This window comes from Myxine glutinosa, chromosome 1 (genome assembly GCF_964187855.1).
Source record: "Myxine glutinosa chromosome 1, kmMyxGlut1.1, whole genome shotgun sequence".
Taxonomy (NCBI): Eukaryota; Metazoa; Chordata; class Myxini; order Myxiniformes; family Myxinidae; genus Myxine; species Myxine glutinosa.
In genome coordinates, this window is record NC_136261.1 from 129,287,493 (window position 1) to 129,310,764 (window position 23,272).

Sequence of the window (23,272 nt, forward strand, 5' to 3'; positions counted from 1 at the left end):
ACACGGGTGTGATTTTTACCCCCGCCAGAAGACAGGGTATTGCATTTGAGTCCGTTTGTCTGTCTGTCTGTTTGTCTGCACAGAATAAATATGATTTTCTCTGCAACTGTTTGTCGGATTGACAGGAAATGTTCACCATAGGTGCAACTCCACCTGTAGAATTTTTTATGATAATTATGACGTCACAGGTCACGTGGTTCGGCCGCCATCTTGGAAAAAACGAAAAACTTTGCACCTCTACATCTCCGAAAGTGCTGCATAGAAAAAATTGAGACATGGCTCATGGTAAATAACTCTATGGGGAATAAAATATGTTAATGATGATGATGTCATTGGTTTTTGCGTTATGACATCATAATTCTACAAGTACAAAACTTCATCTGATCAAGATGAAATTTCTTGAGCGTCATCTAGGGATAAATTTGTGGAGAAAAATAATAATAATGGTGACGTCATCGGTCACGTGCTTCGGCCGTCATATTTGTTTTAACACAAAAGCCTTAAAAACACGTCCTGGCGAGCGTCTGCAATCTCGGATTGCTCTTTCTTGTTCTTCAATGTGCTACTATGATTGTTTTTATAAATATAAGGCCATGGGAAGAATGAGGGTCAGCGAGCGACCCAATGTGAAACGCCGGTCTGTATCGAAGACCTGTCCTGCTTTTGGCTTTGGGATTGAAAAAAAAGGAAACAAAAAAAAGGGGTGAGTTCAGATGGAGTGGCAGGGAAATTTTACACACAAGTGTCAATATAAGACATGGTCATCCTGTGAAGGTGGTATCATCAGGAAGAGTAGTTAGTACAGCATGTCCCCATCTGGAAGACTGCATGCTCCCAGATACGGCACCACCCTACTGACATTAGATCAGAACAATACAGTAGATTTGACTTAAGCCTGACTCAGTCACTCGGAGATTGAACATGGATTGGATGATAAATTAACACTAACAGTGAGCATGTGAGTGAGTGAGCACAAGCCACCCATCGTTGTTGATGTTCGCTTTTGTAAACTCACATCATCACTTGACTGTCACCTTTCGGGAGGTGACATCTTGTGGAGGTCTCGGTTGTGGGGATCTGAAGACACCAATTTTGGTCCGGGTTACCTTTATAACACATTCTGCGCAGGTGTGGAGGGCCGGACGGACGTTCCTCCTCTCTATGTGGTCGCAGCATGCAAGGAGGGGTGAGGGGTTTCAGTTTATAGAGAAAAGGAGGAGCATGTAGATAAATTAATCAAATGCACACACCATCCTCAACATAGTCCTTCGGTCTTGTGTTCCGAGGGCATAACTCCATTTACACATCGTCTCGTTCAATCAGTGCCACACGCGTGGTTTCTCGCGGGATCCTGGACTTTATTAGCGGGAAAAGAAGAGGAAGAGCGAGACAAGAAGGGTGAGTGGGAGCATTGCAAGCAATTTTCACGGGTCTGCAGATTGAGTTCACAACGAGTGGAAGGTGAGGAGTTGTGCGGTGAGAGATCGGGTAGTGTATATGAGCTCGGGGGAAACCTTGGCAAAACCTTGACGATGAGGAAACGCAACAAGTGTGCACAGCGAGAAAGGCGCTCTCGCTAAACTAGCTCCAGGGTGCAGTTGACTCGATGGTATTATAGATGTCGCTTAATGAGGAAGACAAGGTGGTATTATAGGGGTAAACATGCCACATGGTGATGTAATGAGGGAAACGAGGTGATATGACTATAAGTATAAGGGAAACGACGTGATATAATCATAATGAGGGAATCGAGGTGATATCATGAGGGACACGAGGTGATATCATGAGGGAAACAAGGTGATATCATGAGGAAAACGATGTGATATCATGAGGAAAACGATGTGATATCATGAGGGACACGAGGTGGTATCATGACGGAAACGAGGCGGTATCATGAGCAAAACGAGGTGATATCATGAGGAAAACGATGTGATATCATGAAGGACACGAGGTGGTATCATGAGGGAAACGAGGTGGTATCATGAGGGAAACGAGGTGATATCACGAGGAAAACGATGTGATATCATGAGGGACACGAGGTGTTATGAGGAAAACGAGGTGGTATCATGAGGGAAACGAAGATATAATGAAGGAAACGACATGATATAATGAGGGAGACGAGGCTATAATGAGGGAGACGAGGTGATATAATGAGGGAGACGAGGTGATATAATGAGGGAGACGAGGTGATATTGAAGGAGCTCGGGCTCCCACGTCGATCGGAAGAATGGACGCGACAAAAAGCTGGAATTCGTCCGAGTTGCTTTATTCAAACAAAACACTCAGGTACTCTCAAAAGCCGGTTTATCGGGCAGCAATATATATACACACATTATCCCGGAGCGTTTGCCCAGGAAAGGCGAGAGGGGGCGTGGCCGAGCGTCCTGGCTGCGGCCTGGCAAGTTGAGGGCGAGCCTGCCCGGGCGTCCCGACCGAGGCCTGGCAAGTTGAGCGCGGACCTGCCCGGGCGTCCCGACCGAGGCCTGGCAAGTTGAGCGCGGACCTGCCCGGGTGTCCTGGATGAGCCGGGCATGGTGATCGCTCCGCGTCCTTGATAGGTGCAAGGCGATTGTGAAAACCCAGCGGTAGCCGCTACACACGTCCCCCCAGAAGCGACTTGCACCGGCAGGGTCAATTTGAGGGGGGTCCTGATGACCCAGCCAAAGCGACCCCTGGCGGGTCGTGGGGGGGGGGGGGGTCCGGTGTGGTGGTGGGCGGTCGAGTGGGGGGCACCGTGGATGGGGGGCGGCCTCGCCGCGGCGGAAGGGCCACCCGTGGTGGTTGGTCGACGTCCACGTGCGCCGGCTTGAGGCGGTCCACCGCAATCCGGTCCGACCTGCCGCCGATGTCGATGACGAACGACTTGTCGTCCCATCGCAGGACCCGGAAGGGCCCGTCGTACGGCGGCCGAAGTGGCCCCCGATGTGCGTCCTGACGCACAAAAACATACTCCGCTGTGCGAAGTGCTGGGGGGACGTAGGACTGGGGGTCACCGTGGTGGGATGTTGGCACGGGGGCAAACCGTCGGGCGGCCTCCTGGAGGTCCGAGCGCTGGTGAGCTGCGGACCAGGGACTGGTAGCGTCGGGCACGAATTCGCCCGGGATGCGTAGCGCCTGGCCGTAGACAAGCTCGGCGGTGGATGCCTGGAGGTCCTCCTTGGGGGCCGTGCGGAGGCCCAAAAGGACCCACGGCAGCCGGTCGGCCCAACCGCCGTCTTGAAGGCCGGCCATGAGCGCGGCCTTCATGGAGCGGTGGAATGGCTCGCACAACCCGTTTGCTTGGGGGTGGTAGGCCGTAGTACGGTGGAGCTTGACCCCCAGGTTGCGGGCGACTGCGCCCCACAGCTCAGAGGTGAACTGTGGTCCGCGGTCTGACGAGATGTCCGCCGGTGCGCCGAAGCGGGCGACCCAGGTGGCGATGAAAGCCTGCCCCACGTCGGCGGTGGTGGTGGAGATGAGGGGAACGGCCTCCGGCCACCTGGTGGTCCTGTCCATCATGGTGAGCAGGTGTGTGAACCCCCGTGATGGGGGGAGGGGGCCCACCAGATCCACGTTGACGTGGTCGAAACGTCGTTCGGGCACGGTGAAAGGTGCCAGCGGGGCCTGGGTGTGTCGGTGGACCTTGGCCCGTTGGCAGGCTGTGCAGGTGCTGGTCCAATCGCGGACGTCCCGACGAAGGCTGTGCCAGACGAATCGTGCCGACACCAGCTTCTGGGAAGCTTTCCGGCCCGGGTGGGAAAGGCCGTGGAGGGAGGCGAAGATGCGGCGTTGCCAGGTGACGGGCACGATGGGGCGAGGCTGGCCTTGGGAGACGTCGCAGAGCAGGACAGTGTCCGCGAAGGGGATGTCGGCCAGGCGGAGGCCCGTGTCTGCCGCCCGGAGGGCTTGCACCGTGGTGTCGGTGGTTTGGTCCGCCGCCATAAGCGCGAAGTCCACGCCCAGGTGGACCGCGTTCGCGCTGGCCCGGGAAAGACAGTCGGCCACAGCGTTGTTTTTGCCGGCGACGTACCGGATGTCCGTGGTAAACTCCGACACAGCGGAGAGGTGTCGCTGTTGGTGGGTCGACCACGGCTCCGTGACCTTGGCCATTGCGTAAACCAACGGCTTGTGGTCGACGAACGCCGTGAAAGGTCAGCCCTCCAGGAGGTGGCGGAAATGGCGGACGGCCAGGTGTAGACCGAGGAGCTCATGGTCAAACGTGCTGTATTTGAGCTCGTTCGGCCGGAGCTGCCGGCTGAAAAAAACGAGTGGCTGCCAAACCCCGTTCACCCATTGCTCATGTACGGCGCCCACCGCGTAGTCGGAGGCATCCATGGTGAGGGCGATGGGAGCGTTGAGCACCGGGTGAGCGAGCAGTGTTGCGTCGGCGAGGGCCCGCTTTGAGCTTTGGAAGGCCGCGTCCATTGCTGCGGACCAGGCGATGTCGTGCTTGGCCGGCTTTCCCCGGAGGGCTTCGTAGAGGGGCCGCATGAGTTGAGCAGCGCGGGGCACGAAGCGGTGATAAAAATTCACCATTCCCAGGCATTCCTGCAGGGCCTTTATGGTGCAGGGACGCGGGAACGTGGTGATGGCCTCGACCTTGGTTGGCAGCAGCACGGCCCCGTTCTTGGTGATGTGGTGGCCCAAAAAATCAACGGCCGTCGTGCCGAAGTGGCATTTGGCTGGGTTGACGATGAGGCCATGCTCGCTGAGGCGCCCGAACAGTGTTCGGAGGTGGAGGAGGTGCTCGGCCCGGGACGTGCTGGCGACGAGGATGTCGTCCAGGTAAACGAAAAGGAACAGCAGGTCACGCAGCACGCCGTCCATCAAGCGCTGGAACGCCTGAGCCACGTTCTTGAGACCAAACGGCATCCGTAAGAATTCGAATAAGCCGAACGGCGTGATAACTGCCGTTTTAGGGACGTCGGCCGCCCTGACAGGTACCTGGTGATATCCCCGTATGAGATCAATTTTCGAAAAAATGACCCATCCCGCCAGACGGGCGGAGAAGTGTTGGATGTGCGGGATCATATACCTGTCGGGGGTGGTAGCGTCGTTAAGGCGGCGGTAGTCGCCACATGGGCGCCAGCTGCCCCCTGGCTTTGGGACGATGTGTAGTGGCGAAGCCCATGCGCTATCGGAGCGCCGCACGATGCCGAGGTGTTCTAAAGCGTCGAACTCGGCTTTGGCCATGGCGAGCTTGGCTGGGTCGAGGCGGCGGGCTCTGGCGTAGACCGGCGGGCCCGTGGTTGGTATGTGGTGCTCGATCCCATGCCGTACTGCGACGGCCGAAAACGTCGGCCGCGTGAGGGCCGGGAACTCCGTGAGCAGGCGAGCAAACTCGTTTGCCGCCGGGAGGGCGCATGCCAGCTCGGTCGGCGCGGAGCTGCTCAATGTGCATACCAGGGAGCTGAAGGTTTCGGCGTTGATTAAACGACGCCATTGGACGTCCACCAGCAGTCCGTGTGCGCAGAGGAAGTCGGCGCCTAGCAGAGCCATGGGCACGTTTGCGGTTACAAACGTCCAAGTAAAGCATTGGCCACCGAAGCAGAGGGTGACGTTGCGCGGGCCGAAGGTGCGGATGGCCGATCCGTTGGCCGCAACCAAGGAGGGGCCGCAAACCGCGGACTGCCTGTCCTGGTCAGAGGCGAGTATGATGCTCAGTTGGGCGCCGGTGTCGCACAGGAAGCGCCGTCCGGACGCTTTATCCGTGATGAACAGTAAGTTGCCCGTGTGGCCGGCGCTCATGGCTGGTAATGAACGCCGGCCCGGCCGTTTCCCGGCCTGCCGAAGGTGCACGGGGGTCGGCATGTCCGGTCCTTCTGTCCGAACCTGGCATGATAGTAACACCACGCTTGGTCAGGTGGAGGCCCCGGTCGTCGTGCTGGAGGTGGTCGGCTCGGTGTAGCGGCCGCCAATTGCGTCGGCAGTTCGGTCGTCGACCGTGCCGGGTGCTCGGGCACCATGGGTGTTGCGTCGGATGGTGGTGGGCCCCAGGTCGCTGCTGCGATGCGCTGGCCTGCGGCGGAGATCTTGTCGGCTTCCCTGGCAAGGGCACGGGGATCCGTGATCGTCGTGCTTGCCAGGGCGAGGCGTACCGGGCTAGGCAGCTGACGGAGGAACAGCTCCCGGAATAGGAATGCCGGAGCGTGCTCGCCGAGCAGCGAAAGCATGTAGTCCATTTGCTCAGAAGGGCGCGTGTCGCCGAGCTCGGGCAGGTCAAGCAGGCGCCGTGCGCGTTCCGCCGATGGGAGGGCGAAAGCGTCGAGGAGGAGCTTTTTAATCACGCCGTATTTGTCAGCGGCTGGCGGGCTCTCGAGGAGGCTCAGGGCGCGGGCCGCGGTGGCTGAACCGAGCGCTGCTACCACATGGTGGAAGCGGTGTCGTCGGCCGTGATGCCTCGCAGGGCGAACAGGGAGTCCGCCTGTGCGAACCAAACCGCCGCGTGAGCCTCCCAGAAGGTAGGCAGTTTAAGGGCCACTGCCGTGTCCATGTCGGTAGGTCACCAATGAAGGAGCTCGGGCTCCCACGTCGATCGGAAGAATGGACGCGACAAAAAGCTGGAATTCGTCCGAGTTGCTTTATTCAAACAAAACACTCAGGTACTCTCAAAAGCCCGTTTATCGGGCAGCAATATATATACACACATTATCCCGGAGCGTTTGCCCAGGAAAGGCGAGAGGGGGCGTGGCCAAGCGTCCTGGCTGCGGCCTGGCAAGTTGAGGGCGAGCCTGCCCGGGCATGCCCGGACGTCCCGACCGAGGCCTGGCAAGTTGAGCGCGGGCCTGCCCGGGCGTCCTGGACGAGCCCGGCATGGTGATCGCTCCGCGTCCTTGATAGGTGCAAGGCGATTGTGAAAACCCAGCAGTAGCCGCTACAATATAATGAGGGAGACGAGGCGATATCATGAGAGAAACGATCATATAATGAGGGAGACGAGGTGATATAATGAGGGAGACGAGGTGATATAATGAGGGAGACGAGGCTATAATGAGGGAGACGAGGTGATATAATGAGGGAGACGAGGCTATAATGAGGGAGACGAGGTGATATAATGAGGGAGACGAGGTGATATAATGAGGGAGACGAGGTGATATAATGAGGGAGACGAGGTGATATAATGAGGGAGACGAGGCGATATCATGAGAGAAACGAGGATATAATGAGCGAGACAAGGATATAATGAGGGAGACGAGGTGATATAATGAGGGAGACGAGGTGATATAATGAGGGAGACGAGGTGATATAATGAGGGAGACGAGGCTATAATGAGGGAGACGAGGTGATATAATGAGGGAGACGAGGATATAATGAGGGAGACGAGGTGATATAATGAGGGAGACGAGGTGATATAATGAGGGAGACGAGGTGATATAATGAGGGAGACGAGGTGATATAATGAGGGAGACGAGGCGATATCATGAGAGAAACGAGGATATAATGAGCGAGACAAGGATATAATGAGGGAGACGAGGTGATATAATGAGGGAGACGAGGTGATATAATGAGGGAGACGAGGTGATATAATGAGGGAGACGAGGTGATATAATGAGGGAGACGAGGCTATAATGAGGGAGACGAGGTGATATAATGAGGAAGACGAGGTGATATAATGAGGGAGACGAGGTGATATAATGAGAGAAAGGAGGATTTAATGAGGGAAACGAGGCGATATCATGAGAGAAACGAGGATATAATGAGGGAGACAAGGTGATATAATGAGAGAAACGAGGCTATCATGAGGGAGACGAGGTGATATAATGAGGGAGACGAGGTGATATAATGAGGGACACGAGGCGATATGAGAGAAACGAGGATATAATGAGGGAGACAAGGATATATTGAGGGAGACGAGGCTATAATGAGGGAGACGAGGTGATATAATGAGAGAAACGAGGATATAATGAGGGAAACGAGGCGATATCATGAGAGAAATGAGGATATCATGAGAGAAACGAGGATATCATGAGGGAGACGAGGTGATATAATGAGGGAGACGAGGTGATATAATGAGGGAGACGAGGTGATATAATGAGAGAAACGATGATATAATGAGGGAGACGAGGTGATATAATGAGGGAGACGGGGACATAATGAGGGAGACGTGGTGATATGAGAGAAACGAGGATATAATGAGGGAGACGAGGTGATATAATGAGGGAGATGAGGCTTTAATGAGGGAGACGAGGTGATATAATGAGGGAGACGAGGTGATATAATGAGGAAGACGAGGATATATAATGAGGGAGATGAGGTGATATAATGAGGGAGACGAGGATATAATGAGGGAGACGAGGTGATATAATGAGGGAGACGAGGTGATATAATGAGGGAGACGAGGTGATATAATGAGGGAGACGAGGTGATATAATGAGGGAGATGAGGTGATATAATGAGAGAAACGAGGATATAATGAGGGAGATGAGGGGATATAATGAGAGAAACGAGGATATTGTTGCGGATATGGGACTTGGCCTCAATATCCGCTTGTAAATACTCCCCTATTTCCCCAATACTCCCCAACTATCCCCAATCCCCCATTCCCTAGTCCCATTGCCTGTAAATAACACTCTGTAGAACCGACCTTCCCCTTTTTCCCCCATTAAATGTCGTGCCCAGGTCCACCGCATCTCACGTAGACAACTTTCGGACATCTTGCTAGTTATTCTTAGTCTATGTCAGTTAAGGACTCGTTTCCATTAATTCTGACTCTTCGTTGCACCAGAATGTGATTATATGGCACCAGTAGTGAGTTTAGGACCTTCCCATACCTCCTCCCATCTTCTTCCCCAAACAACAACTACAACAACAACTACAACAACAACTACAACAACGGCGCGGCGCGGGGGAGTGTGCGTCCTCACACCGGCTCGGTTAGCCGCCATTGACCATGCGCTCCGACGGGGTTACCACGAAGGGGCTCCCTGTCAGCCCCTCGTCAAGGGCGGAGCAGGTAACCCCCCCCGCACGCACCCAATGAGAAGCAACGGGCCGATTCCATCTGGGGCGGAGCTAACGAGCCGAGGGCGTGTCACTCCCCGCCGGATATACGCGGCCACTTACCGGACGTGACATGAGATGCGCCCCGAGCTTGAAGAGGAAAGAACCAGTCGCGACCTCCGAGCGCTGTGACCTCCCTGCATCTACTGGACCGTACTGTACCCTGTCCTTGAGCCAAGAGTGCACCTTGAGCCATCGACTACCCGCTTTCCTTGCCATCAATCCCCGTGTGAGTCAGTTTTTGTCCCGTTTATCTGTGGTCTGTCGGGAATAAGATAAGTGTGTCTAAGTGCCTGTCTTTCTATGCTGTCCCTCTTGTCGTTGTAATCTGACCTTCCGCCCTAATATAACCTCCTCCGGAGGTCTTGAGAACTGAACCCTTGGTGTCGTGTCATTTTAATCCCAGCCGTTGTGTCCTTTTCCTCAATTGATCTAGCGTAGCGCAATTAGTCAACGTTCGGGTGGAATCGGGTAAACTGTGCAGACGTGGTCATACCAAACCGCTCGGTAAACCAATATCCACAACCGCGTCTGTAACAAATGGTGTCTGGGAGTGGGATTCGAGGCCCGACCAAATTTTTTTAAAAAAAACGAATAGAGGAAAAAAAAAATTTTTGGTCAAAATTTGGAGCGGCCGAAATTTGTTTTGTTGTATAAAAACCCGAATTTTGAAAGTCGCGCTATGGCGGATCAAGACAGCTGGGGTCCGGTAGGGGAGAGTGAGGCAGGGTCGGTCCAGGACCAAATTGAGGGACATGAGGGACAGGAGGAGAGCGAAGCAGTGAGGGCGGCAGGGTCGCAAAATAGCGTTGTCGTGCACAAGGTGGCCACGGCGTCCACGCCCGCGACCGTAGTGGCGCCACCGGTGGATTTGAACTTGTTTTTAATACAAATGAAGGCCCTTATGGCCCAGAATTGTGAGCAAATGAGGGCTGATAGAAAGCGATTGGGTGAGCGATTGAGTGAGCGATTGGAGGGCCAAATGGGGGCAATGAGGGACGAAGCGAGGGCTCGGAGTGAGCAATTGGGGGTAATGGGAAACCAATTGGGGGTAATGAGGGACGAAGCGAGGGGTACCGGTGAGGGGTTAGACAATAATTTTAAGGGTTTAGACAAGAAATTTGGGAAGTTAGACGACAAATTTGAGGGGTTAGACAACGGGATAAAAGAGGTGAGAAATGGGTTAATGGGGGTAGAAAACAGAATGGCCGCTCAAGAGAATCAAATGGAAGGGATGCAAAAGGGGTTAGAGGGGGTAGAAAATAGAATGGCTGCCCAGGAGAATCAGATAGAGGGAGTGAAAAATGGGTTAGAGGGGTTAGAAAACAGGATGGAAGGCAAATTGAGGGACATGAGGGACCAAGCGGAAAGGGAAGTTAACCAAATGGGGCAGCAGATAGAGGGGGTCAGAATGGGGGTAGAAACCAAACTGGATGCTCACAGGGAGGAAATGGAGCAGATGAGGGTGGCATCTGGGCAGGAGATGCAAGTGATGGGAGAGGAGATCAGAAGAGGAGTGGGTGAGGAGGTCGGAGGAGTGCGCGAGGAGGTGAGGCACTGTAAGGAGCACATGGAGAAGGAGGTGAGAAAGGGGACTGTAAAATTGCAAGGGGGCATAGAGGACCTGACGCAGGAGGTGGAGCAGCTAACAGAGGGACAAAAAGAACTAACGGACCAGGTAAAGAAGAACACAGCGGTAATAGGAGGTTTAAAAGCGACACAAAACGACATAAAAAACGACTTAATAGCGACAAAGAGGGAATGTCAGATGGTACGTGAGGGACTGACAACGAGGTTGGACGAGGTGATAGAGGTAATGGAGACGAAGGACCGGCAGGTGAGGACACACCTGGAAACGGTCAAGGTAGCCTTAGAGGACGAGCTTGAGGAGACGTACCGGGGAATAAAGGAGGTGAAGCAGAAATTAGAAGAAGTGGAAGAAGGGGTGAGCGAAATTAAGAAGCGACGGAGAGGGGATAAGAAGGAGATAAAAGAGGAAGTAAAAGAATTGGTCCAAAGTCTGTGTTCGGATCGTAATGATGTGCTCATTAACCGGATGAGGGATTCGCAGGTGATGGAGGAGAAGCGAAGAGGAAGAGGACCCGGTGTAAGTGGTGACCAATATGGTCGTGCGTATGATGCGCCAGGGGATTTAAGAAGCTTGGGGGTCGAGATAGACCCGGGTGTTCGTGAGAGGCCGTTGGTGAAGTGTGCGACAGGTCTGGTGTGCAAAAAAGGAGGTGTGCAAGAAAGTCCGACTCTGGGGTGTGTGAGGAAAAAGGGCGTGCCAAGGAGTGAGGGTGCTGGCGAGAGTGAGTCGGTCGTAGCGCGTGTGCGAGGGAGCACATGGAAGCGCGGTGTGGTAAGTGTTACAGAGGGTGTGACGGGAGAGTGTGCGCAGGAGTGTGCGCGAGAAAGGTGTGTGACGGACAGGTGCATGGGGAAAGAGTGCGCTGTCAAAGGCAAAGAAGAATGCACACCTGTGGTAAGTGTTACACAGGGTGTAACGGGAGAGTGTGCGCGAGAAAGGTGTGTGACGGACAGGTGCATGAGGAAAGAGTGCGCTGTCAAGAGTAAGGGTGAGTGCGCTGTCAAGAATGGAGGTGAGAGTAGTGAGAGTGACAAGGAGAGTGAGTTGGTTGTGACAGGTGAGCGAGGATGTACACCTGGGATGGTAGGATGCACACCTGGAATGGTAGAGCGTGAGTGGGAATGCACGCTGGAATTGGTAGTGAGGCACGTGGTTGGGTGTGCGAATGAGAGCACACCTGTGATTGTCACAGAGGAGGTGACAGAGGAGGGGGCGCGAAGAGGTGTGTTGGTGAGGTGTGCGGGTGACGAATGTGTGCCAAGGTGTTCGGTGGTCAGGTGTGTGACCAAGGCTGTGAGTGGAATGAGGGTACCTGGGTGTGTAAGGAAAGGTACGAGGAGCATGGGCACGGCTGGATGTGTGAGCAAGGAACGGGCTGCGGGGTGTAAGCGTCCAGGTGAAGCATCGACGGTAACCGGGTTAGAGGTTAGAACGACTTTTAGCCGAATCGGGCCCTCGGTGCGTGCTGGGCCTCGCTTTGAACGGCCGCGTCCGTGCTCCACTAGGCGGAGCGGGCGGCTGGATAGGAAGGGTCGTCATGGCGACCACTTTTTGTTGAGGCATTCCGGCAGGTCGAGATCGAGCCATGGGATGGCTCTGTGCCGAGATGGTGCGCGGGATCTCGGCCCGGGTAAACCTCCTGCCCTGCACCGAATGCGGGACGTGTCCAGCCGCTGGCACCAAACAACCCGCATTCATGGCTTGGCTTTACGAAGCCGGGCTTTGGATAGGAATTGGCGCACCGAGAGGCATTAGTGAGTAGACTGTGTGATGAGGTTAGTGTTTTGGCCCCAAAATTAGAGAAAAACAAAATTTGGTGATTGGCAAAGGATTGGCAGTAGTGCTTGGCAGATGATGGGTAGTGATTGGCAAATTTTTAATTTGTTGAAATTTGATGTGCCAAATTGGTAGTGAGTGATGGGCCCGGTGGGTAAGGGGGGCATCCCTGCCACCCTTCCCATAGTGGGGCAAATGCGCAATAGCTTATGGGGTGTATGGCAGTGAAAACTAGCCCGGGTGGGTTAGGATATGGTGTGTAGGGATCTAGCGAAGATGACCTTAGGTAACGTTAAGGTTAGTTAGTGACTGATACCTGTAGTGGGGACGCAGGTAGATTAGTGTGGATGATAATGACGAGGGAGCGCAATAGTTTAAAGGGACGACTGGGAAGCGCAAGTTTCAGAGGGGAGTAGTTAGATGAGATGATGCTGTGTGAGAATTGAACAGGTGTGATTGCACAGGTGTGCAACTGGACAGGTGTGTGGAACAGTGTGTGAGTAATGAGTGTTGTGGATCAGCGCGAATGCGCTTGGGGAGAGAAGGGTGCAGGTGGCACCAGGTGTGAGAGCACAGGAGTGCAGGTACAGGTGTGTGGAGAGAGTTGGAGTAAGTGGTACGGAGTGGTGTGCATGGTGCGAAGGTGTGAATGGGGGAAGAGTGGACCCCCATCACGGATACCCGGGGCGGGTAGTGTAAGTGTTAGGTAGAGGGTACAGGTAAATTGTGGTTGGATATTGGCATTTGTGGTGCGGTTGCAGAATGGTGTTGTGGATGGGTGCATTAGTGTTGTGGAAATGGCTGGGCGTGTAGCCTGTTAGTGTGTGTAGTTGGTTGGGCACTCCACCACTGTGAGGATGTCGGCCAGGTGAGGCCGCAGGTGGGCTCTGGGAGCCGGTAGTTGTGAGTGGGTGCCTGAGGATCCCGGGTGTGGATCGGGCAGCCCAGTGCCAGAGAGGGCACCGAGTGGGGAGAGCGCCAGAGGGCCTTCCCCAGGTAGTTAGGTTAGGGTAAGGAGCAGGTAAGCTCGGAGGCAACTGCAGTGGTGGAGGTGTGCAGGTGGGTAGACCCACTGGGAGAGGTACACGCCACAGCCCAGAAATTGTGCGAGGGCACCGGGAGATGAATCGGGGGAGTGAGACCCCAAATTGAAAAGCACCACAGTTTGGCCAATGGGAATTGGTTTTTAGAACCCATAGTGTAAGAGGGCCAATGGTTTGGCCGGAGAAAGACCCTGGGTAGTGTAAAGTTGTTAAAGTAATTTAGGAAATAGTTAGGATTGATGAACCTGTCACACCATACGCAGCCACTTACCTGTGGTGATGATGATGACTCCACACCTGTGTTTTCTTTGTTTTGTTGCAGGAAATGAGATTGCTGTGAGGATTTGTGAGACGCATCACGACGTGGATGAGACATTGGGGTGATTCCATCTCTCCCTCCCTAGGAGGGACTGATGATGAATTGGTGATAGCAAATTATGATGTTGAGTTGGAGATGGCAAATTTTGATGAGAGTTGAAAATGGCAAATTTGATTGGTTAGGAGGGAGAGAAGACGAATTTGGTTTATGGGAGGAACGGGGAAGACAGTAGGGACGTTTGTTGATTTGTAAAGTAGATGTTTATGGGTAGTGTTGTGTTTTGTGGATACAGTAAGGGGTAAGGGAGGGGCCATGTAGGTTACCTGGTGGGGGGGGGGGGAGCGTACGGTAGGAACGTACCTGTCTCACCTGGTTCCCATGTGCCCCCAGTGTGCATTACCTTACATTGCGTGCACTTTTGCGCCCTTACCACCTTACTCACTTGTCTGCTTCTTTTGTCTCCCACCTCCGAGGATCTGGCTTTGGGGCAGAGAGAGAGGAGAGAGAGGTGCTGGCTCCGCAGTTGTGGGCCTGCACTTTCGCTGCTTGCTGCTGGGATCGATACACCATATGGACCGCAATGTTTGTGGCCACCCACAATGGACCGCAGTTCTTTTGCGGCCAAGCACCACCCATTGATGGACCTCTGGGTCAACGGGGCACCTATGCCAAACAGGTGAACCACTAATAGTTGGCCCCCTGGCGGCCACAATATAGAAATGGACGCGGTTGGCGCCTTTCTTTATTTTTGAAAGAGGCAAGAAGGCCAAGTGCACCACACGAAGGCAAGACCAGTGGCAGAACATCGGCCGGCTGCGACACCACCGGTGATTATAGACACTTTATTGGTGCACCGGATGGTGCTGACTGTGTGATGGGGTGGTGCTTTTGGTGCTGGGAGGGGGTGCTCTGCACGTTATTAAAGGCCGTAAGGCCACAGAGCACTCGTGGATTGGTGTATCGATGCTGGCATGCGTGCTCTCTCTATGCATAACATCTGCATGTGTTCCTCCAAAAACAGGTCCTGGATCGTAGTGTAAATATCAGCGTAGTCTTGTAAATAATGCTCCCTACCGGCTGTATGTTTAGTTTGCGAATTCTTTCCGGATTCGGTTATCCTGTGGGTGTGTTTCTGTGAGGAGAAGGGTGCAACGTCGCAGGGGGACATATTTACTCATTTGTGAACATCTGTAAAACTGTCGCACTCAGGGTAGAGTTAATAGTAGAGGGAACTACATCTGAGTGCCACACTAAAGTAGGTAAAAATTTATCGGGTCGGGACGCCCCGAGGGTAGAGAAGGGTGCAATGTTGCGGATATGGGACTTGGCCTCAATATCCGCTTGTAAATACTCCCCTATTTCCCCAATACTCCCCAACTATCCCCAATCCCCCATTCCCTAGTCCCATTGCCTGTAAATAACACTCTGTAGAACCGACCTTCCCCTTTTTCCCCCATTAAATGTCGTGCCCAGGTCCACCGCATCTCACGTAGACAACTTTCGGACATCTTGCTAGTTATTCTTAGTCTATGTCAGTTAAGGACTCGTTTCCATTAATTCTGACTCTTCGTTGCACCAGAATGTGATTATATGGCACCAGTAGTGAGTTTAGGACCTTCCCATACCTCCTCCCATCTTCTTCCCCAAACAACAACTACAACAACAACTACAACAACAACTACAACAACGGCGCGGCGCGGGGGAGTGTGCGTCCTCACACCGGCTCGGTTAGCCGCCATTGACCATGCGCTCCGACGGGGTTACCACGAAGGGGCTCCCTGTCAGCCCCTCGTCAAGGGCGGAGCAGGTAACCCCCCCCCGCACGCACCCAATGAGAAGCAACGGGCCGATTCCATCTGGGGCGGAGCTAACGAGCCGAGGGCGTGTCACTCCCCGCCGGATATACGCGGCCACTTACCGGACGTGACATGAGATGCGCCCCGAGCTTGAAGAGGAAAGAACCAGTCGCGACCTCCGAGCGCTGTGACCTCCCTGCATCTACTGGACCGTACTGTACCCTGTCCTTGAGCCAAGAGTGCACCTTGAGCCATCGACTACCCGCTTTCCTTGCCATCAATCCCCGTGTGAGTCAGTTTTTGTCCCGTTTATCTGTGGTCTGTCGGGAATAAGATAAGTGTGTCTAAGTGCCTGTCTTTCTATGCTGTCCCTCTTGTCGTTGTAATCTGACCTTCCGCCCTAATATAACCTCCTCCGGAGGTCTTGAGAACTGAACCCTTGGTGTCGTGTCATTTTAATCCCAGCCGTTGTGTCCTTTTCCTCAATTGATCTAGCGTAGCGCAATTAGTCAACGTTCGGGTGGAATCGGGTAAACTGTGCAGACGTGGTCATACCAAACCGCTCGGTAAACCAACATCCACAACCGCGTCTGTAACAATATAATGAGGGAGACGAGGTGATATAATGAGGGAGACGAGGATATAATGAGGGAGATGAGGTGATATCATGAGAGAAACGAGGATATAATGAGGGAGACGAGGAGATATAATGAGAGAAACGAGGCTTTAATGAGGGAGACGAGGTGATATAATGAGGGAGATGTGGTGATATAATGAGAGAAACGAGGATATAATGAGGAAAAGAGGCGATATCATGAGAGAAACGAGGGTATAATGAGGGAGACGAGGTTATAATGAGGGAGACGAGGTGATATAATGAGAGAAACGAGGATATAATGAGGGAGACGAGGTGATATAATGAGGGAGACGAGGTGATATCATGAGAGAAACGAGGATATAATGAGGGAGATGAGGTGATATAATGAGAGAAACGAGGATAAAATGAGGGAGACGAGGTGATATCATGAGAGAAATGAGGATATAATGAGGGAGATGACGTGATATCATGAGAGAAACGAGGCTATAATGAGGGAGACGAGGTGGTATAATGAGGGAGACGAGGTGGTATAATGAGGGAGACGAGGTGGTATAATGAGGGAGACGAGGTGGTATAATGAGGGAGACGAGGCTATAATGAGAGAAACGAGGTATAATGAGGGAGACGAGGTGATATCATGAGAGAAACGAGGATATAATGAGGGAGATGAGGTGATATCATGAGAGAAACGAGGATATAATGAGGGAGACGAGGTGATATAATGAGGGAGACGAGGTGGTATAATGAGGGAGACGAGGCAGTATAATGAGGGAGACGAGGTGATATAATGAGAGAAACGAGGAAATAATGAGGGAGACGAGGTGATATAATGAGGGAGATGAGGTGATATAATGAGAGAAATGAGGATATAATGAGGAAACGAGGCGATATCATGAGAGAAACGAGGGTATAATGAGGGAGACGAGGTTATAATGAGGGAGACGAGGTGATATAACGAGAGAAACGAGGATATAATGAGGGAGACGAGGTGATATAATGAGGGAGACGAGGTGATATAATGAGGGAGACGAGGTGATATAATGAGGGAGACGAGGTGATATAATGAGGGAGACGAGGCGATATAATGAGAGAAACGAGGCTATTGTTGCGGATCTCGAGCCCATCGACGTACAGAGGGGGGCTAAACCCTTTCCCCCTCGAGCTTCAAGTCCACGAGGCCGAGCCGCCACTCCCGTAGCGATCGTCCGGAAGGGTATCTGGTCGATTCCCTAATTACCTTCGTTACACACGCCGCCGCGAGAACGGGGACTGGACCTCGCACGAATCACGCTGATCTGATACGCCCGAGCAGTTTGCGTGCCACGTGACCCGTGCCGTTAATTCTTATTGAACCCGATTGAGTGGTCTTATTCGTAAAGTGCGAAGCCAATGGTGGAAAATGACGTGAATGACCAAATGGAAGGAAGAACACAGGTTTATTATATTATACAATTTACAATGGCCAAAGAATAGAGACACAGAGCAGATACTGAATCAGTCTTATCTTAATACCCGGACAAGGGCCCACTCACTCACGCGGGGAAAAGGAAGGAAGGAAAAGTATGCGCTCCAAACGCGTCCTTGGTGCTGTTCGCTCCGGTCAGCTCGCCGGGCGTGTCCCTCGAGGTGTTCGCGGCACATGTGCAGGTTGCTCGTTGGCGTCTGTGGCCCCGAGAGTGACCGTCCTCGCAAGCGCTGTTATCAAGCCGCAGAGCGCAGGGCACAGGGAGAGTTCGTGCTATTTCTCGATCACACCTCTCTATGACAGAGGGAGCTTAGCACGGAGGAGATCGTTCGGGGGCAGCGGGCAAGAGCGAGACCGTTCACAGAGAGCGAGCTGGGGGCAGAGAGCATTCGTTCACAGACCTCTTGGACAGAAACTCTCACTCTGACTCTGACTGGGTGACTGCGGCGGGGGGCCCGGGGCAGGGTCTTATAGCCCCGCCACAGAGTCTTACCCGAATGTTCCAAACTCCTCCCCCGGCTGCCGTTGTTAGCCACTCCCCTTGAGCGTTCATTGGCTGCCTGCCGCTTACCGGCCACTCCCCTGCAGCTCCTTCCTTGGGCCTTCTAGGCTTGTCCTGGGCATAGCACATGGCATTCTAGCCCAATTGAGGCCCACACTCACTGGCCTGCTCAATGCATACTAACACAGGAAAGGAGACTATGCTTAACATTTAATAAGAGATAACTGAACTAGAGCGAGGCTACATGTTGTGGTGCAACTAACTAAGGGGGGGGGGGGGGTTATCTTTATTCCCACAACCGCAACAATATAATGAGGGAGACGAGGTAATATAATGAGGGAGACGAGGTGATATAATGAGGGAGACGAGGTGATATAATGAGGGAGACGAGGTGATATAATGAGGGAGACGAGGTGATATAATGAGGGAGACGAGGTGATATAATGAGAGAAACGAGGATATAATGAGGGAGACGAGGTGATATAATGAGAGAAACGAGGATAAAATGAGGGAGACGAGGTGATATAATGAGGGAAATGAGGTGATACAATGAGGGAGACGAGGTGATCTAATGAGGGCGACGAGGTAATACAATGAGGGAAACGACGTGAAATAATCGAGTAAACAAGATTATATATTATAGTAAACAAGGTGATGCAATAGAGTAAATAAGGTGATACAACAGAGTAAATAAGGTGATATAATATATCACCTTATTTACTCGATTGCATCACCTTGTTTATTATAATATATAATCTTGTTTACTTATTACATCACATTATTACCCTATTACATCACCTTGTTTACTCTTATAATCGAGTAAATAAGGTGATGTAATCGAGTAAATAATGTGATGTAATGGGGAAAATAAGGGGATATCATGAGGGAAATGAGGTGATATAATCGTGTAAACAAGGTGATACAATAGAGTAAATAAGGTGATATAATTAAGTAAACAAGGTGATATAATAGAGTTAATAAGGTGATATAATAGAGTTAATAAGGTGATATAATAGAGTAAATAAGGTGATATAATCAAGTAAACAAGGTGATATAATAGAGTTAATAAGGTGATATAATAGAGTTAATAAGGTGATATAATAGAGTAAATAAGGTGATATAATCAAGTAAACAAGGTGATATAATAGAGTTAATCTATATGAATAAAACATAGTTTGTGTGTGTGTGTGTGTGTGTGTGTGTGTGTGTGTATGTGTATGTTACCGATAGACTCGTAAACGGAGAGGCTCACGTGCTTGATATTTGGCATAGACATGGCCATTGAGCCTGGGAAGGACATGGCCTGCCTAAAAATATTTGACGAGATCCATATTTTTTATTCATATTTACCTCAGCGCCTTTCAGCGAGGAACATTATACACGGAATCTCAGCCTGTGCCATAGCAGCTCGCTGATTCGCTCAGAGCGATCACATGATGTTCCATCCTCGCCACCAGACCATTGAACTGAAAATATATAGAATGACCATTGCCATTCACGCCACATAGGTGGAGATGCAGCTACCGGGCGCCATCTTGGTTGGCACTCGATGCTGGGCGATGGTGATTTCCTTCACGCGTTTGCACGTAATTCAGAGCGAAAAGCGATTGCGTTTTTTCACCTTTTGTGCGATCGTGTTTTGTATCGATTTTTGTCGATTTTGTGCGATATGAATTAAACGTCTTTGAAACAGCTGTGAAACGTCTTTCCACAACCCTTCCTTAACCGATTGGAGCAGTTTATTGGTGCACAAAATGACATTTTAACAGTTGTCTCGCTTTTAAAATCTGGGACACGTTTAAAACAAACGAGATCCCTGAAGCGAGTCGGTCTAGTCGTGCTAACCAAGATGGCGACACGGCGGCTACACTTTTCACGGAGTACGAGCGTTCTATATATTTTCAATTCAGTGCGCCAGACTCGCTCACGTACTTGATTTGTGGCATAGACATGGCCATTGGGCCTTCACGGTGTAATTTGTGCGAGGCTTTTGTCCGAGTGAGCTTGAGTCGAGAGGGCGAATGTACGGGTTGGGAATGTACGGGTCTCCCTTCCCCCGCCCGGCAACGCCGGTACTGGAGGACGTCACACTCACAGGATCGGTGAGTCTCCAAAATCCGCTTCATGCTGTTGTTGCGAAGATGCAGGACGATGTCGTGATTGTTGTGCTGCTCTCCTACCATGAGAACTGCAACGTCATTCTTGACTGGCCCTCCCCTTCCTCCCCTCCGCTTCCCCCTTCCCCTCCCCCCTCCGTCCTCCCCTTCCCCTCCCCCCTCCGTCCTCCCCTTCCCCTCCCCCCTCCCCCCGCCCCTCCCCCGCCCGGCAATGCCGGGTACTTCTGCTAGTAAGGTGATATAATAGAATAAAAAGGTGATATAATAAAGTAAACAAGGTGATATAATGGAGTAAACAATGTGATATAATAAAGTAAACAAGGTGATATAATAGAGTTAATAAGGTGATATAATCAAGTAAACAAGGTGATATAATAGAGTAAATAAGGTGATATAATCAAGTAAACAAGGTGATACAATAGAGTAAATAAGGTGATATAATCAAGTAAACAAGGTGATATAGAGTTAATAAGGTGATATAATCAAGTAAACAAGGTGATATAATAAAGTAAACAAGGTGATATAATAGAGTAAACAAGGTGATACAATAGAGTTAATAAGGTGATATAATCAAGTAAACAAGGTGATACAATAGATTAAATAAGGTGATATAATCAAGTAAACAAAGTGATATAATAGAGTTAATAAGGTGATATAATCGAGTAATTGAGGTTATATAATAGAGTAATTGAGGTTATCCAATAGAGTTAATGAGGTAATATAATCGTGTAAACAAGGTGATATAATAAAGTAAACAAGGTGATATAATAGAGTAAACAACGTGATACAATAGAGTAAATAAGGTGATATAACAGAGTAAACAAGGTGATATAATAGAGTAATTGAGGTTATCCAATAGAGTTAATGAGGTAATATAATCGTGTAAACAAGGTGATATAATAAAGTAAACAAGGTGATATAATAGAGTAAACAACGTGATACAATAGAGTAAATAAGGTGATATAACAGAGTAAACAAGGTGATATAATCGAGTAATTGAGGTTATATAATAGAGTTAATAAGGTGATATATTAAAGTAAGTGAGGTTATATGATAGGGTTAATGAGGTGATATAATAGAGTAATTAAGGTTACATAATAGAGTTAATAAGGTGATATAATAGAGTAAAAAGGTGATATAACAGAGTAAACAAGGTGATATAGTAAAGTAAACAAGGTGATATAACAGAGTAAACAAGGTGATATAACAGAGTTAATAAGGTGATATAATCAAGTAAACAAGGTGATATAATCAAGTAAACAAGGTGATATAATCGAGTAATTGAGGTTATATAATAGAGTTAATAAGGTGATATATTAAAGTAAGTGAGGTTATATGATAGGGTTAATGAGGTGATATAATAGAGTAATTAAGGTATATAATAGAGTTAATGAGGTGATGTAATAGAGTAATTGAGGTTATACAATAGAGTTAATGAGGTGATATAATCGTGTAAACAAGGTGATATAATCGTGTAAACAAGGTGATATAATAAAGTAAACAAGGTGATACAACAGAGTAATTGAGGTTATATAATAGAGTTAATGAGGTGATATAATAGCGTAATTGAGGTTATATAATAGAGTTAATGAGGTGATATAATAGAGTAATTGAGGTTATATAATAGAGTTAATGAGGTGATATAATAGCGTAATTGAGGTTATACAATAGAGTTAATGAGGTGATATAATCGTGTAAACAAGGTGATATAATAAAGTAAACAAGGTGATATCATAGAATAATTGAGGTTATATAATAGAGTTAATGAGGTGATATAATAGAGTAATTGAGGTTATATAATAGAGTTAATGAGGTGATATAATAGCGTAATTGAGGTTATACAATAGAGTTAATGAGGTGATATAATCGTGTAAACAAGGTGATATAATAAAGTAAACAAGGTGATAAAATAGAGTAAACAAGGTGATATAATCAAGTAAACAAGGTGATATAATAGAGTTAATAAGGTGATATAATCAAGTAAACAAGGTGATATAATAGAGTAAATAAGGTGATATAATCAAGTAAACAAGGTTATATAATAGAGTTAATGAGGTGATATAATAGAGTAATTGAGGTTATACAATAGAGTTAATGAGGTGATATAATAGAATAATTGAGGTTATACAATAGAGTTAATGAGGTGATATAATCGTGTAAACAAGGTGATATAACAGAGTAAACAAGGTGATATAATAAAGTAAACAAGGTGATATAATCAAGTAAACAAGGTGATATAATAGAGTTAATAAGGTGATATAATCAAGTAAACAAGGTGATATAATAGAGTAAATAAGGTGATATAATCAAGTAAACAAGGTTATATAATAGAGTTAATGAGGTGATATAATAGAGTAATTGAGGTTATACAACAGAGTTAATGAGGTGATGTAATCGTGTAAACAAGGTGATATAATAAAGTAAACAAGGTGATACAATAGAGTAATTGAGGTTATACAATAGAGTTAATGAGGTGATATAATCGTGTAAACAAGGTGATATAACAGAGTAAACAAGGTGATATAACAGAGTAAACAAGGTGATATAATAGAGTAATTGAGGTTATATAATAGAGTTAATGAGGTGATATATTAAAGTAAGTGAGGTTATATAACAGAGTAAACAAGGTGATATAATAGAGTGAATATGAATTGAATGATCGTTTTAAGGCCATTTTTCCCTGCTAGAGCGGGGGTTAGTCTTGCAGGCCCCATGACAATCATGGTTCCCTGTTTGAGGCAATGTTTTTATGGCCGGATGCCCTTTCTGACGCCAACCCTTGGTCGCCTCTTACGATGCGCAGGGATACGGTGTACATATTGTTACGGATTCGGCCCTTCCGTAGGTGTGGTTGTCATCCACTTATAACCTTGCTGGTGATGTAGTATTATTCTTATCGGGGTTGTAAAGGAAACGGCGGTTATTATTGTTTAAAGGAAATGGTTATTGTGGTGAAAAGGTTAAAAAGCGCTCCTGGTAAAAATGTGGCCGGAAATCGGATGGTGGGCCGGAAGACGGACGGAGTGAGGAGGAAGAGGCGTGGAGAGAAGTGAAAAAGACGATCTTGGTTGAAGCTCCGTACCGAG

General features: G+C 49.6%; 1 protein-coding gene across 2 annotated transcripts in view; it reads left to right on the plus strand.

Annotated features, from left to right (window-relative positions):
- The first annotated feature begins 1,304 nt into the window (after positions 1-1,304).
- The window catches only part of LOC137428546 (ras-related protein Rab-3B), a 54,027-nt gene continuing 32,059 nt past the window's right edge, over positions 1,305-23,272 (plus strand). The window contains exon 1 of one of the 2 annotated variants that reach the window (XM_068118459.2): positions 1,305-1,398. The gene's annotated coding sequence lies outside the window, so the exon portion shown is untranslated. Of the gene's footprint in view, positions 1,462-23,272 lie in introns of both variants that reach the window. The other variant, XM_068118465.2, reaches the window with a different exon arrangement.